Source organism: Equus quagga, chromosome 17, assembly GCF_021613505.1.
Source record: "Equus quagga isolate Etosha38 chromosome 17, UCLA_HA_Equagga_1.0, whole genome shotgun sequence".
Lineage (NCBI taxonomy): Eukaryota > Metazoa > Chordata > Mammalia > Perissodactyla > Equidae > Equus > Equus quagga.
Genome location: NC_060283.1, coordinates 29,414,976 through 29,432,046, shown reverse-complemented (window position 1 = coordinate 29,432,046; position 17,071 = coordinate 29,414,976). Strand labels below are relative to the sequence as shown.

General features: G+C 46.9%; 1 long non-coding RNA gene across 1 annotated transcript in view; it reads left to right on the top strand.

The window, feature by feature from the left end:
* The window catches only part of LOC124229305 (uncharacterized), a 108,649-nt gene that overhangs the window by 30,583 nt on the left and 60,995 nt on the right, over positions 1-17,071 (top strand). The window contains exon 2 of the long non-coding RNA XR_006885851.1: positions 8,742-8,886. This is a non-coding gene — a long non-coding RNA (uncharacterized LOC124229305). The remainder of the gene's footprint in view (positions 1-8,741; positions 8,887-17,071) is intronic.

Sequence of the window (17,071 nt, the reverse complement as noted above, 5' to 3'; positions counted from 1 at the left end):
TTGCTGGAAGGTCGCCTTCACAGAGACACCTCCTCTAACCGTTCTGCAAGTATGTTGCCCTTTGCCCCGTCCCGTTGTTCTCCTCTCTGCACTGCACTCTGCTTCTCTTTCTGTCACCCACTGTGGTACACATGTATTTGGGGGCCCACTTATTTGGGCATTCTTGTTTACTGTGGTGTTCCCGGCACATAAAGACACTCAACACGTCACTCAGGGGAGAGGCTGATAAATGCCTGTCACTTAGAATGCTTGAATAATTTCAAAGATTTCCCAGAGCCCCTGACGATGAAGCAGGGCGCAGGCTTGGGAATAATGATGTGAGTAAAGGAGGGGAATGTAGCCATAGCTAGGAGATGAATCAGAGCCGACATGGTTTGTCTTGGAAAAAAGCAAATCCTAGCCAGGCCACCGCTGTGCCTTCTCGAGCTGTGCCTGTCTGTCCCCTCAGCCGTGTTGCTCACGGCCTGCCGGGGTTACCCATCCTGCCTAAGTCCTCGGGTAGCACGGTTTTCCCCTTTCAGTTCGTAATTAGTAGTTCGGGGCAAGTACCCCGTTATCAGTTCTGCTGGGCCCCACATGCAGGATGTTAGGAAACAGGAATTAGGCCCAACTCCCTGGGGACCGTTTCAACAGCTGTGGGTTGGAGGACGTCTGCTGGCCGGTGGCGGCTTCAGGGAGGGTGCACGGCAGGGTAGCGTTCCTCGGCCCCTTCCCGGCCGCTCGCAGCCTCACCCCAGGGCTGTGTGTGTGTGCACGTGCGTACACTTGGCCTCTTGAAGTGGACCGTTCCTGTCTAAAGCTGGAAGGCACTATTTAGCTCATGCTTCCCATTTGCCAGGAGGAAGGTGAGGCCCTGAGGAAGCTGCCTGCCCTCACGCGGCGCAGCTGGTAAGTAGAAGAGCTGGCTTCAAACAGAAGTCAGGCCTCCTTCGATCATGTCTCACTGTCTAGAAGGTTCATTTCAAAACACATCTGATTTTTATTCCGATGATAGTGTAATATGTAGATGAAGATTCAGAACGGCCTTTCTGAGTGCTGTGGGCTCGGTTAAGCCTTAGAAGGACCCCGTCCAGCTTCCCTTCTAGGACGCAACACTTGGCAGAGGCCACTGTCAGCAGGAGCCTGTCTCTAGGTGAAATCCCTGCCTTGTCCTCTGACCTCAGCCCAACCCTCGCATCCCTACCCTCTTGTTTTCTTTGCTCTCAGCCGTAACTTACTGATGCCATCTGGCCTGCTGGGTTCCGCCTCCAGGCCCTTGTCCGTGGTCCTGCTTTAGCCTCCGGGCCAATCCTCGCTGTCACTCCAGCCCCCTTACGAGGCCTAGTTCTTGCTTGTCCCGAACACGTTATCCACACTCGGTACCTGTGGACCCAACCAACCCATCAGCCCTTTTCCTAAAAACTCACCTATCAGCCCAGAACACCTCCTTGACCACGAAGAGAATACAAGAGCTGACCCAGGCTGACCCCACTTTCCCCTTTTGCCTCCCCCTTCTCTGGAAGTGCTGAGGGGAGGGGCCCCCACCAGTCACAAGGGCATTTCACGTAGGTACAAACTGGTTTGTTTTCATTGATCCCTGAACTGTTTTACGTGTTAAATTTTGTGAGCCACCTCAAATCCTTCTCAGAGCGCCTGAGGGAATAATAGTGTGAGCACAAACAGTGTATTTACTGTGCCAGAATTTTCCAAAAGAGACCAAATCAAGTGCAAGATAGGGGCTATACTCTACAGCTCAAAACTGGGTCCTTTGAGCTAAGGGTTTTTCTTATGTGCAATATCAGATCTTGAAAAGATCCGATTGGAGAGAGAGTTGTGTAAGGAATGAACTATAGGTTTGGATTTCTTGGCCGTCCACCTTCCTACTCCCCCTGTTTGAGGGGATTTCACCCCACTGTGTTCTGTGTTGGTAGAACCCAGTGCCCCCACGTCTTCCTATAGAAGTGGAAAGCAGGAGCTTCTTAGTTCTGGCAGTGTGGGCTTGTAACCTGCGCCTACCCAGAGGCTCCTCGCAGGACATGCAGTCTTTTGAGTGTGACCCAAGGCCAGGAGACACATAGAAATGAGTTTATCACAGCAGAAATGATGGCGACCACAGCAGGAGGTGGTGGTGGTACCACAGGCAGCATCCACCGCAGGCCTCTGAGAGCTGTTCCCTAAGACGTGACCTGGACGGTGCTTACTGTTCCCTGGAGCCCGAGAGCTGCTCTGGTCTTTGCATCTTTCCAAGCCTCACCCTCCTGCCTTCCTGTCTATTCTGTGAACTTCCCAACATTCTTCCAATAAGCTTATTTTCTGTTTCGGTTAATCCAGAGTTTGTGCTTAAGGACTCTGGGTCACACACTGTAGGTGAGGTGAATTAGCCCTCCCCAGAGCTCTTCCTTATGGGATCCTAGGGATTCTTGATGGCTCACTTAAGTCACCGGTTTTAGGGAGAAAAAACAAACTAGAGAGGTGCTTGTAGGATCTGTGCTCTCCAAGGAGATAAGAGGAGTTGTGGACATCGATAGCTGTTTATCCTCAGATCTGTGTGACTACAAAAATAGTATTAATTGAATGAATGAATGAATGAGTGAATGAATGAATGAATGAGTGAAATCTTCCTTCAGAGAAAACTTGGCTCATCTTTGAATTTCCTGCCCAGGTAGACAACATAAGTTGGAAATGACTGTACCTACAATTCTGTATCTTTATGGTACCTCGGAGCCTTACTTAACAGCAAAAATATTCTTTATCTGATAAATGTCTTGAGATACAGAAGAGAATTGGATCCTGGGAGTCCTGATTCCTTAGGCTCTGCTTCTTCATGTGTTCTGGAAGGAAGACATCAGAAGAGGGGTCAGTTTGCCTACGGTTGCTTGAATCATTGTAATTGTCTACCCCTGGGCTTGTGTCATATTCATGGGTCAACCTTGAAACAGGCTTCTGTCCTACTGGGAAACTCTCCCAAGTTGGAAGTTAAACATAAATATAAATATCCTAAATATCCTAAATATAAATATCCATAAATATCCTAAATATGATTGAACATGTTGCAAAAAGGACATTAGATGATCTGCAGTGCGCCATCTGGAAGCCACATGGAATGCAAATTCTTCTCTGAGACCTGGTGACTGATAAGCAGCCTACTTCCGGGGCCATGTCCCGACAGTAGTCCCGCCAGCATCATTTCAGGAGAAATGTCTCCATTTTCCTCACAGGGAACTGTTTCACACACACTCTTTTTCATTGGGTTTGTTTATATCAGTGGTCTTGTAATGGGCATGCATGGGATCCCTTACTTTATGCTATAGATAGCATTTTCTTTAAAATCTGAGCCAAGACCTAAAGTTCCAGAAGACAAGAAGGTATTTCTCTTCTGAAAAATGAAGGTGTAGTGGACTAAAGAATTTCTCAATAAATTCTTCCACGAAGGCTGGTGCAGAACTGCCAATTGGCTTTGAGGAGTTTTAAAGGCTCAGGCTGCTGCCCATGCTGCCCTCTGCCTCCCGAATCCTCTTGGTGGAGGTGAGACCCGAGGGAGTGCTGGGGTCAATGCTGGAAATCAATAGTAACAGGCTTGGTCTTGATCAGAAGGGTAGGTGTGTGGAGGAGTATCCTGAACGAATTCTGAGTCACCTGGAGACTGACACTCCAGCTGGGGAAGGATCTAAAGAATCGATCCAGAGAAAAGAGAGTATGGGGAGTTAGGAACCCCCAGCTCAAGCTGGTTCAACAGCTAGGAACTTGAATCATTCAGAGGGCAATCTGATGGATTTTGCTGAATGGCATCTCTCTCATTTGTAACATGCCACCCTCAAATCAGTGTCTTAAAGGTGCTGCTTTGCATAAATCTGATAAAAGCACAAATACATTTATATTTAACATAAAAATTTGAGAACTTTCATCTCCAACTACCCATATTTAAATCTCTTACTGCTTCTCCCTGGGGCTGGGAGAAGAGGAGTAAAACTCGCTTAGTTACCCAGAGAAAACTTGGTTCATCCTCCAGTTATTCTGTTCCTGTGCAGGTGGTGAAGCCAAGATGGAATTGATTGGAGTACTGTCTGTTTTTACGGAGCCATTTCTCTAAGTGTCTCTGAGTCTTATTTTAACAGCAGAAGTGTGTTTGCCTTTGTTGACCAAAGGTCTGAAATACAGACAAGAATGGATCCTGAAGGGTCCCAGTTCTTTAAGCTCCTCTTTCTTCAGAATTTTGGGAGGGTAGGCATCAGAAGAGAGAGAGAGAGAGGGAGAGGGTGTCAGGCAGGTGAGGAGGGAATCCCCCAGCAGGAGTCTGTTTACACACAAGGTGGCCCAGACCTACGGGGATCTGGGTGGAGACAAGGGTGAAATCAGACTGTGTTTTGGAAACTGTGGTGAGAAGGAGGCGATGAGTCAGTGCTTACTATCCTCAGAAAAAGACTCGGCTCCCCGGCGAGGCTTTGGGCAAAGCCTGTGCACGTCTCTGGAGCTGGGCTTGGGAAGGCAGGCTGGCGGATGGGAATTTGGAGGGAAAGGAGTGGTGGCATTTGGAGGGAAAGGAGTGGTGACAGAGGGAATGTGAATGAACAAAAGGTGGGAAACCAGTACTGACAGTGGGTCTCTGTGAGGCGGAAAGAGCTGTGAAAATAGAAGCAGTGCTCGTGCTGAGCTGGTAGTGAAGGGAGATTTGCAGATTGTGGGAAACCCACAGTCGTTTTTGTCATTTTTTTCATGCTTCTAATTTTCATTTCTTTTCAGTCCAACATGTGTGAAATAATTGTGGTTTGGAGCACTGTAACCCTGGTAACCTTAGGGCTATACTTAATGTCCGAGTTTAGGTGGCATACCTGGAAATGGCCCTTTGTTTATCGGTAGCTAAAATAGAAGCTGAGTCACAGAAGGACCACAAACACATCTGGTGCCTGCCTCACACCTCCTCACTCTGCAGGGTGTTGACGAGCTTTCTCTTTGCTTGCTCAGGCCTTGCAATCTCCGGTCCGTTGATACCCACCTCTGTTACTCAGGCTGATGCCCTTCAAACTGGCCCTCCTCTGGTCGTTCTCCCAGACATCAGTGACCGTATGTTTATGATCGACTGTCAGAGTTGAGCTATAGGGCGTTTCATCAACTCAAGTGTCAGCAGTTCCACTCACTGTTCTAAACATTGGTGACTAAAGAGAGCTCAGGTTTGAAATCTCAACTTGTTTAAATTGGATTTCATCTGTGCTCGAAAGAAAGGGAGAGGAGGAATCCATCTGGTTTGGAAAAAGACATGTACCCTTTTCCCACTAGTAGTAATCAACTATGATCACTATCCCCTCTCCCCCTAGGCCCTGGCCTGGGTGCAGGAAGGAATAGGCCAGGATGGGGAGTACCACTATCTCGGTGGCTCAAAGGCCATTAAAAACTAGTAGGACGGATTTACATCCGTCAGTAATGGTAAGCCATCCCTTTATTTCCCACGCGTTTTTTCTGTCACAGACAAGACTATGAGAATGCTCCAGTGTGAGGTGTGCCAACATCAGAGGAAATCAAGATGATCCCTTGAGTTCAAAAAGAAAATACTAGGGCCTCTATTATATTTATTTTCTTATCCTTTTTCAATTTTCTGTTTTTGTGTGTATGTTATAATATGTGTTATATATTGGCAAATTGGTAAATGTATGTTATCTATCATTATCATCTATCTGTCTCATCTCTGATCTATCTATGCATCTTTCTATCGTGAGGTCCATGGAGCAGAGTTTTTGGAAGTACGAATTCTTCACTATCCTATTTCAGTAGGTTTCAAGGGAGACCTAGGGAACCATAGTTATCTAACTCATTTATTTTCACTAAGAAACCTTTTCTCAAGTGTAACCTTGCACAAAGTACTAACAGGAAAACAGATAAAGATGGGACTGCTCGTTTGCAGGAGGACTGGAGGCAGGGTAGGCGATGGGCCAGGCCTCTGGGGTTTCCGTTCAATGCCCTTGCCTCTGTTCTCCTTGGCCTGTGTAAACTCCCACTTGGAAACCACCGTGGAAGCTTGTGTAAGATGCATCTTTGGAGATTAACGGGATCCATGTTTGAAACCAGACTAACAGGCCACGGCCCCAGTCCTCAAGTTCAATCTTGTAGATATTTCCCACTAGCTGGATCCACCCCAGCCTGTTCTTCATGCCGCTTGCTAAACACTCCCTCACAGCCTAGGCTAAGGGAAGACACTTGGAATGGGCGCCTTCCTCCTCCTAAGAGAAGCCGCCTTCCCCAGGCCATTTCCCACCTTCCCGTTACTGCTTCATTTTTCTCAGCACAGTGACTGCCCCACGGTAAACGGTCATGGATTTATGAGGCTTCACGTTCATTTCAGAGGAATGCACTCCTGCAGTAAGCATTTCTGTGAGCGTATTTCAGATTTGCAATTAGCTCTCTCTGCAGAAGGAGATTCTGCTTAAACTAAGTGCAATCCCACATCCCACCCTGAAAGGGTCAGGGAGAAGCTCACCCTTCAGCTAATGCAGCTGTGCTTATGTGTGTTTATAATTTCCTTTCTGACTTTGCCGGCTTAGAGATGGCCTCTTTCCCAAGGGCGCTTCACATTGTTACTAATAGAGTTATGTTGTCTTCGTGAAGAACCTCGAGGGGCAGAATTGCCTCAGAGCCTTAGAGGAAATGCGGCAGATAGAGATACACCATTCAGATCCCCATTCCAGAAAGGACTCGCTGCCCAGCTCCTTGGAGGGTGGCTAGCTGACAGCCTCCCCTGTAGCAACTTCTGAGCCAAAGTCACACTCTGCTCAGAGTGACCCCAACCAATAACCTAAGCAGGGCTACGGAGTGAAGACCCAGCCATTTCTGTCTAGTGGGGACTCGGCTCCAACGGGCAGCCTTGCTGGGGCGCAACCTGTTGGGCTGACAGAGTCTGTATCGTGATCCGGTGACTTCCTCATGACCATCGCTGCTCCTCACAGTGGCTTTCACACTTCCTTTCCCCCCGAACCTATGTACTCCTCATTCTGTCTCAGCGTCTGCTTCCCAGAGAATAAGAAGTTGAGGATGAGAGGGAGGAAACAAGAAGCACATGCAGGGTGCGATGTTCTCTTAGATTCCTTAAGTTTGCTCTTCCCAGCTCGTGGGTGCGAATAGACCTTGGGGAACCTCAGAATTATTGCCAGGAGTCTGCATATATAACACACGTGCCCAACGTTGCCTGGAGCCCGAATACGTAATATGTCTAAATATTTTGAATAACATGTATGCTACTTTTCAAATATGGCATTAAAGTAATTTTTTAAATAGTGCATTTTTAGGTCAGTGGGCACTAATAGTTACACACACACACACACGCACATCCAGGGGAATTTTTTATACTGAAGAGGTGTCTTCATGTTAAAAGGGCTAAGAACCACTGTTTTGGATGATGAGACCCTCTTGTCTTCAGACATTAACTGGGAATTTTCTCAAAGGCAAATAAACTTTGAGAAATGCTGCCTGATTCCCAAATTGAATGGCTCTGCTTTGACAAATCCCAGTAGCTGAGAGGTGCTAGAATGGCCAATTTTAGAGGCTAATGAGATGTTGTGGGCCCTCCGAGTACAATCTCAAACCTCCTAGAACATGTGCTTATCTACTGGCAACTTGAGATGAGCCTCCTGGTCACAGAGATGAGTAGGTAAGAAGTGTTTGACTTGAGTTAAACATCTCCATTTGTCTTGGGATGTGTTACCTTGCTTAGCACACAATAGTTAGCTTTAGGGAGCAGACACCATACAATTTTGGACTGCCACTTAGGCAGAACCTTACACCCGAAAGAGACCAGACATCCTACCCTACAGAGGAGACTCTGAGACTCATTCTGGGGAAGTTTAATAACTTGTCCAAAGCCACACAGCTAATAGGTGACAGATGTCTCTCTTAGCAGTACAGAGGAAGCAAACTATGGACCAAACTATTTGAGGTGATCGAAAATCACTAGCTCTAACAGTCAAGATATGCCGGACTGTGCTGCTGTAAGAAAAACACAAAGCTGTCAGTGGGTTCACAGAAAGGAAGTTTATTCCTATTTCACCCAAAGTGCATTGTAGGTCTGGCTGACTTTCTAGGAAGCCGGTCCTTCACATGGTGCCTCAGGGATCCAGGCTGCTTTAATCCTATGACACCCCCATTTCAACAAAGGTCTCCATAGTTTACACAGCAGATAAAGAGCTGGAAGTTCTCCCACTGGCAATCAAACGCCTCAGTCCATATGTGACACCATGCCATTGTCACGTGACCCTGTGTAAATGGAGAGGAGAGCTAGATAAAAGCAATCACTAGACATCCCTACCACACCGGCCTCCAGAGTGCCAGAAAATTCCATTAGTTATTGTTGGGGTGAATTTCAAAAGTTCTCTGAGAGTATTAATTTACTAAGTCGTTATCACCCAAAGGCATATAAACCATGAATTAGCTGCTCTGTTTTGATCAAACTAATACTTTGAACGAATGAACAACTATGGAAGAAATACAGTTTAAGATCCTTTCTTAATAAAAAAACAGCCCAGGGGCTTGGCCAGAGGACGGGGTGGTATGGCCGCCCCTTGGGAGCCCAGCCCTGGTGAGGGATGCTGGCTGAGGGCAGCGGGTGCCCGCAGGAGGAGACTTTCCACTGAAAGATAGAAGAAGCTGCCCAGGACCAACTTTCTTGAATTCACCAGTTTGCCCCTGTTGCCCATGTGAGCAGAGCACCTTTCAAAGCTCTGTGGGTGTGATCGGAATGATACCAAGTCTTATCGAACTTTCAATCTGTTTGTCTTCAGGCCGCCTTCCGTCCTCGGTCCCCAAGCACTGCTTTGAAAATAGAGTGTTGCTGGCCTAGACTGTTGGGTTTCCTGCCACATTTTGGCATCTGCAGCGCCATGGAGACGGAAATGGTAGAGATACGCTCTGCAGGAGGAAATCAAGGTGGGTTTCCTTGTGAATTGATTTGTTAGATCCTTGACGTCTTCTAGGCTCCTACTTCCGCTGGCCTGGCACACGTGGGCGGAGGTAACCAGCCAGGCCCGGAGCTTTGTTAGCATTTTCGAGCTGGGTGTTTACCCAAGTCCTTTGAGCTGTCTGGGCCTGTGGACTGGACGCGGACACCTTCTCTTGTGAGTCCTTCCACCTTTTCACTCTGAACTGAAAGTGTTAGCGGAGAGCCACTTCTGGCCCTAGTGGATGTGGATGGGATGTTTACTCAGACTGAAAAGGATGACATATGGGGGTCAGATTAGAACAGGACAAAGTCTAAGGGTCTGGCCAGTTTGCTGTAATGGATGTTTTCTTCAAAAAGAGCTAACAGGCCTGTGGCTTTCTAGTCCAGTGCATGAGTTTGGAGTCAGACCGCTCGGGTTCATATGCTGACTCCGGCAGTTACTCATCATGTGGTCGGAGGCAGATTACTTCATCTTTCTGAGCCCCAGTTCCTTTAACTTTAAAATAAGGACAATTGCATCGACTTCAATAAATCTGAAGCCCATAGCAAGCACTCAATAAATATGAACTATTATTTTTTTTGTTGTGCTCTAAAGCAATTTTGGGAGAAAAGTCCAATAATTTGACATCAAGAGCACCATTGTTATCATCAGTAATAATAGTACAAGATCCAACATGAGTACTGGCAGGTGCTTCCGTTTCCACAACCATAAAATGCGACCAATGTTGCCGGCCCCTCCTGCCTTCCTGGATTACGAGATGCATCAAAGGAAGTAAGAGCTGCCTTGATGAATAAATATACCACCGTGGAGGCTGGAGATATTGTCCGTGCTGTGCAAAGTAACGGCAGCTATAGCAGTGGTGGTGGTGGAGTGTCACGGGCATCCTGCTGCCACTCAGGCGGTGCTGCCTGTGCATGTGACTCTGCTCCAGGAGCCAGATCTGATGGGGTGTGAGTTCTCACTGCACCACTTTTGACAGAACCTCGTGCTGCTGAGAACATGGCTTTCTGACGCCCAGCGTTTCTATCATGGAGTCGGAGGTGCTCTGTTTGGGGTTGTTAGTCTCTGAGAGGTTGATGCCAGAGCCTGGTTTCCAGCACAAGAACCCCAGGATGAGTAAAGCCAGGTCCCACAGTGGTAGTACGCGGACTCCCCTCTCCTGTCTGAGGGTCCTGTCGAGGCTGGAGTTGTTTGGTTGCCCCTGCTTAGGACACAGGGAAGAGCTTACATTCAGGGAGGAAAAAATCACCAATGCTTTCATAAAACCCAGCATATCCCAGTTCCTATGTTGGACTGGAGTCGGGGGGGATAAATTGCCCTCTGTCCAGAGCCAGGCAGAGATGTACAGAGAAATATGTCAGGGCTCTCATTTTAGGGGGAGTTCTTTGGTTTCAAGCAAAAGAAACCAACTTTAGCTAATTTAAGCAAAACAATAAATATAAATATATACACACACGTCATACCACACACACATACATAGTATATACAAGCAGAGTTGCTCACAGAACCAAATTAACAGGTAAATCATCTGGCTATGTACAGGACAGGAAACTGAGCTACGTGGATAGGAGAAACTAATGGACTGCCATCAGCTGGGGACCCCGGTATCCCTTCACCCAGGATTTCTCTTCCCTGGACAGGGTTAATTGGCCCAGCTTGGTGACATGCCAGCTACTTGACCAGCAGAAGGTGAGACCCCTTGCTTCAGGCTCTGTGAGAAGGGAGGATGGGACAGGGAGCAGGCTGTAGAATGGATGTCTACCACAGTTTCTGCTTCTTAGCATCAGCCTCTTTGCTATTATTAGCTCCCTGAGGCTTCCTGGAGTGACATTCACCCGAACGGGGTCAACGTGTTTCTGTTTTCTAGTATCCTTGGTAAAATTAACCGTGTAAAAAGTGGAGTACAGTGTTCTGGCTAAGAGAAGATCTCTGCCTTTCCTTCTGGCCCACCTGGACCAGGTGCTCCGACCTCCCCAGGACGTCTGCTTGCTTTGCCTTGCTTTCTCCTTGTAGGTCCACGCTCTGAGTCCAGCCATTTCGGCCCCAAAGGCCCTGGCCGCTCAGCCCAGCTCCTGCTTAGACAGCAAACCAAAAATAAGTCCCAGCACCGTTCGTGTTCACGATGAGGTTGGGCTGCCACCTCACCACAAAGACACTTGTCATTTGGGGTTTGGAAAAGGGAAACACTTAAGTGCTAGTTTATCAGCCAAAAGAAGCTACAACAGAAAACACAACACCCGACCCACCCACAGACGTCTGGTCAGAGTATCCACTTACAGGGCGAGTTCAGCCTGCCATGAATGAAAGGCAAAGGGGTGTTTCTTTATTTACACATTTGCGGGGAGAAGGGAGATGTGAGACCACAGCAGCTGCCTTTTAGAAGTTTCTGGGGAAAGTTTAAAGGAAAACAAAAGCATTTTTAAAAAAGTGTTAGGACATTTGCAAAATACAGAGGAACAAAGAAGAAAAGCCTGCAAAGGTGTACAGTATTAATATTTGGGTATGTTTCCAATCCTGGCTCTTAGGTTGGGAGGAAGGGAAGGGGCCAATGGCACCGTGCCGGCCCTGACTCCTTTCCGAGCCCGCCCCACCTGCTGTCGCTGGAGAATGATGCCTGAAATACGGTGAGCGTTTCTCAGCTGTAGTAGGTACAACGACGGGTCTTAATGCACGTCCCCCATAGGCCTCCTTATCCACCTAACGTTATAGCATAAGGCTTTCCTCATGTTCTAAAATGTCTTTGCCAGTATTATTTGAATGGCTCTATAATCTTTCATCAAGTTCTGTAACTCACTGAGGGAGGGCCCAGCCTTGGACATGGGATATTGCAAGTAATGCTGTGATGGATATCTTTGTGCATAAACCAGGATACCGTCTGTCAAAGAAGAGTCCAGCCTAACGGCTTGCTGGGCCTGAAGTGTCCGCATTGTTGCCTTTATCTCCGTTAAAAGGCAGCTCTTAACAGGACAAAGTCTAATTATCCAGTTCATAGGTTATTCCAACCCAAGTCTTCTTCACTCCTTTTCCCCTTTTCATGTCTCTGTAAGTCAACACGTAAGACTGTTAGCAAGGATACTGGAAAATCGAAAAGGGACAAACTTTGTTTTAAGTACTCGTTGCTAAGTCGTAGAAAAAAAGCATGATGGGGAACTGTAAGTGAGGGTGAAACATATTTAGGAAAATCAATCGACAGGTCCAGCCACTGCTTTAAAAAATGTATTAGGTGCTCTTACATTTTTTCAAAGTATAGTTTACATTGCTACTGCAAGCCATGCTTCCATTAAGCACACGGTAAGTGTGTGTGTGACAATTATAGTAATGACATTCTTTGGAAGGCAGAGAAGAGAATTTACAACCCCACGATTTTTTTCCTCTGATGGTATCTAACCTTCCTCTCTTAGAAGCTCCTGAGGGCCCAGATTTGACACTGTTCCTCCTCCCTACGCCACTTATATAGTCACCCAGGCATGCATTTTTAGAGTATTTACCAGAGCAACAATGATCGGGAAAAAAACCCCAAGAACTATCGTTACCTGAGTGCTCAGTTCTGCAGGCCCTGGGCTAAGCCGTCGAGCAGATAGGCTGATACCTTTAATCTTCAGAGGGAGGATGCCTGCTGCAGGCTCCGCGGAGCTTTCTGAGGGGCTGACAGCCACGGGAGGAGAGGGGAGGCGACTCTGGCACGGGCTAAGGCTCCCAAGTGGGAAGAGCATGACCTGTTCCAACATGGCGCGGGATTCCTGAGAGAGCAGGACGGGGCATCAAATCCAGTTGGAAGTGTATCTAATATGAGAGACACGAGATCCAATTCATATCTTAAGAAGAGCGCACACGTTTTCTATGGGAGATCGATTGTGGGGTGGAGCAGGGTGTGCCCGGGAAGGCACTGTTGAGGCAGTTGGGCCAATGCATGGTGGTGGCCTGGACTCAGGTGGACAGAAGCACGTGGATTCGGGATGCATTTTGGAGACAGAATTGATAGAATTTACTGGTAAATTGTAGAAAGGAGGTAGGATAAGGGAGAAAGAAGGGCCAAGTCCTGAGTTTTGTATTTGAGCACTAGGTTATGGTGGGGCCACGTTCTACGACGTGAAACTCTGGGGGACTGCTAATTCATGGGTAGCAAAACGGAAGGCTCTATTCTTACCTCGTCATTTTCCAAAACTGACACTCTCACCAAAAATAAAGAAGACGAAACTAGAAGCTTTAACTCTTTAATCATTTTTGTGTAGTCAAGGAGACCAGAAAGACCTATGGGGGGGCTCAGACAAACCTGGGACGGCCGCTTTCAAGCTGTGTGACTTAAATCAAATCGCTTAGCCACTTGCCACTTGATGCTTCAACTTCCTCATCTCCAAGAGGGAGTTAGTATTGCCCGCCCCACGCTGTTGTGGACAATATATGGACTGCTCCTGGCCCCGTCCTGGCACACAGTAACTCCGTTTCCTAAATGTTGGTTGCAGTTCTTTGAAACAACCTGCACAAGATAGAGCTGTTATAGGCAATGAGGTCTTCCTCGGGGGGGTCCTGTGCGTCCCTTAGCCTGGTGACAATATAGACACAGAGCCCTGGGAGGTTTTTCCTTACGGCAATACCATTGGGATTTGAAAAAGAGAATAGTTTAAAGCATATTTGTCAATAAAAGAAAGTCATCGTAATGTAGTGATTAAAAGCGGGGATTCTGGAACCAGGCTGCCTGAGTTTGCATCTCACCTCTGCTACTTATGAGCTGTGTGATCTTGGGCAAGTGACCTGACTTCTCTGTACCTCAGTTACCTCATCTGTGAAACTGGGACATTAATGATTTCTACTTTATAGGGCTGTTAGCAGTTTGAATAGAGCTAATATATATACCTTTAAAATAACATAAAACAATGCCTAAGAAGTAGTAACCACTATATAAGTATGTGTTTCTTAAGGTGTTAAAAAACAGATGATTTCGCGAAGATGAGAGAGGGCAAGGCCACGGAGGTGAGGGAGGGTGGCGGAGGGCCAGGCCCCTGGGGGAAGCAGACGCGGTAAGACACCAGGAGCAGTCACGAGAGGAGCCGAACACAGACTGTTCTGTTTCTGGGTTCAGTTTTGTGAAGCTGAGACAGAAAATTCCAGGGTGGCCTCAGTCCCAAATGTTAGAGCTAAGTTTTCTTAGAAGTAGCCTTCACTCAGCCCAGGCAGTGCGCATTAAGACACACGTTTCTGCTATCGCCCTTCCACTCGCAGAGTCCCTCCCTGGAGTTCTTGAGGGGCCCTTCAGGGCACCCTCTCCCCACTGGATCGACCTGAGCGGGTGATTTCCTACGGCTGATCAAGCTCTCAGCGGAAATCCAGCCACATTCCCTCCTTGACATCCTCCAGGGGTGGTTTGCCTTTTCTGACATTATTTAAAATTGCCTGGGAGTCCAGGAAACGTGTGAGTGTCCTTTCTTTCCACCCTTTCTTAAAGCAACGTGCTTGGTGGGCTGTCCATCTAGATGGCAGCCGGCTGTTATCATTAATCCCCAGCTGAGCCAAAGGATAGACAAAGCATCAGCCTTCTTAAAAAACATGGCAAGAGAAAGGCTGTTAGTGAATCCTCGAGCTCCCCTGGAATCTAGCAGGATCTAAAGAATGCCTTTCAATTTCTCCAAGTGTGGCGAGAGTGCGGAGAAACTAGATCACGCAGACGCTGCTGGTGAGAAGGTAAAGTGGTACAGCCACTCAGGAAAACAGTTTGGAAGTTTCTATAAATAGTAAATATGCAACTACCATAACGTACAGCAACTGCATTCTTGGCCATTTATCCCGTGAAATGAAAACTTAATGTTCATGCTTTATAACAGCTCAAAACTGGAAACAACCCAGAGGTCCTTCCGCGGGTGAATGGTTGAACACACTGTGGTCCATCCACACCGTGGAACGCGACTCAGCCATGAAAAAAAGAATGGACAACCTCGTGAATCCCCAGAGAATTATGTTGAGTGAACAAAGGCAATCCCAAAAGGTTACACACTGCGTGATTCCATTCACATAATATTCTTGAGGTGCAACCAGTAGAAATGGAGAACAACTTAGGAGTACTACAGGTCAAGGGGGTGGTGGGGGAGAAGACAAGTAGCTGTGGCTAAAACAGGTAACGGCTAGCGCGAGGAACCCTCGCGGTGATGCCATCTGCACCCTGACTGTGCCGGGTCCACACCCTGGTCGCTGCGCTGCACCCTAGGTTTTCCAGACGCACCGCTGGAGGGAAGGCTGACGGTGCAGGGGCTCTCCGAATCACAGCCAGTCTTAAAACTGGATGTGAACCAACAATCATCTTAAAATAAAAGTTTCATTTTAAAAAATGGGGGCAGGAGGAAGACTGTTAACTGATCCCCAAACCCACTTGAACTCCAGCAGGCCCTAAATAATTCCCTTCAACCGTCCCATAGTCCCTGCTCTCAAATAATTCCGTTATGGAAAGACCTAACCAGATGACACGTCAGGCAAGCAGACAGATTCCTCGCCGCATGGTTCGGCCCTCAGTTCACCCACACAGTTCATTCTGTCACCCATTCATTCAACAAACATTTATGGCATCCCTCCTATGGACAAAGACTGTTCTAGGCGCCATGGATACGGGGATACTCCTAACTTGTTCTCCATTTCTACCATTTTGTCACCTCAAGAATATTATGTAAATGGAATCATACAGTGTCAAACTTTTTGGGATTGGCTTTTTTCACTCAGCATAATTCTCTGAATGGAGCTTATATCATAGTGGGGGAGACAGACAATATATAACACATACACAATGAGATGATTTCAGACAGTGGTGAAGTGTTAAGGATGCAGTGAAACAGGGTAATGTAGAAAGTGTGGGAGGAAGGGAGCCTCTCTCCATAGGGGAGTCAGGGAAAGCCTTTCTTAGGGGGTGATGTGGTCTGAGAGCTAAACGATGGCGCAGAGCCCAGAGCTGGGGAGAAGAGTGTTACTGCCTTACCTTTAGAAATGTCAAAGGGCACATGAGAAGATGTTCAACATCACTAATCATGAGGGAAATGCAAATCAAAAGTACAATGAGATATCACCTTACCTGTTAGAATGACTATAATCACCAAGACAAAGAATAACAAATGTTGGAGAGGCTGTGGAGGAAAGGGAACCCTCATACACTGCTGGTGGGAGTGCAAACTGGTGCAGCCACTACGGAAAACAGTATGGAGATTCCTCAAAAAATTAGGAATAGGAATACCATACGATCCAGCTATCCCACTACGGGATATTTGTCCAAAGAATGTGAAATCAACAATTCAAAGAAATTTATGCACCCCTATGTTCATTGCAGCATTATTCACAATAGCCAAGACTTGGAAGCAACCCAAGTGCCCTTCGACTGATGAATTGATAAAGAAGATGTGGGGTGTGTGTGTATATATATATACATATAAATATAAAAATGAATATATACACACAATGGAATACTATTCAGCCATCAAAAAAGACAAAATCGTCCCATTTGCAACAACATGGATGGACCTTGAGGGTATGATGTTAAGTGAAACAAAAACAGACAGAGAAAGACAAATAGTGCATGATTTCACTCAAATGTGGAAGATAAACAAACACATGGATAAAGAGGACAGATTAGTGGTTACCAGAGGGGAAGGGGGTGGGGGGTGGGCATAAGGGTAAAGGGGCACATATGTATGGTGATGGAGAAAAATTAGACTATTGGTGGTGAGCATGATACAGTCTATACAGAAACTGATAAATAATAATGTATACCTGAAAATGACACAATGCTGTAAATCATTATGACCTCAATAAAAATAAATGAAAAAAAAAAGTCACTCTTGTGGCATGGAGAATACGTCAAAAGCAAGCAAGAATGGGAGGGAAGGGACCAGTTCAGAGGCCAGTTCAATGGCCCATGCCTGAGGTGATGGTCTCTTTGACTAAGGTTTAGCAATGGAGACGATGGTGCCATCTTCTGACATGAGATGGACAGTGGGGAAGGAGGGAATCAGTTTGGTTGAGAGAAAGAAATCAAGAGTTCTGTTTAGTCATGTTCATGTTGATATGTCCAGTAGACATCTGCACTGGGCCACAAACATCGTCGGCCTTTTTCTTTTTCTCTGTCCCCTGCCAGCACTCCATCAGCTCTGGGTCACTCTTCCGCGTTCAGATGTGAATGGAATATCACTCCACTAGCT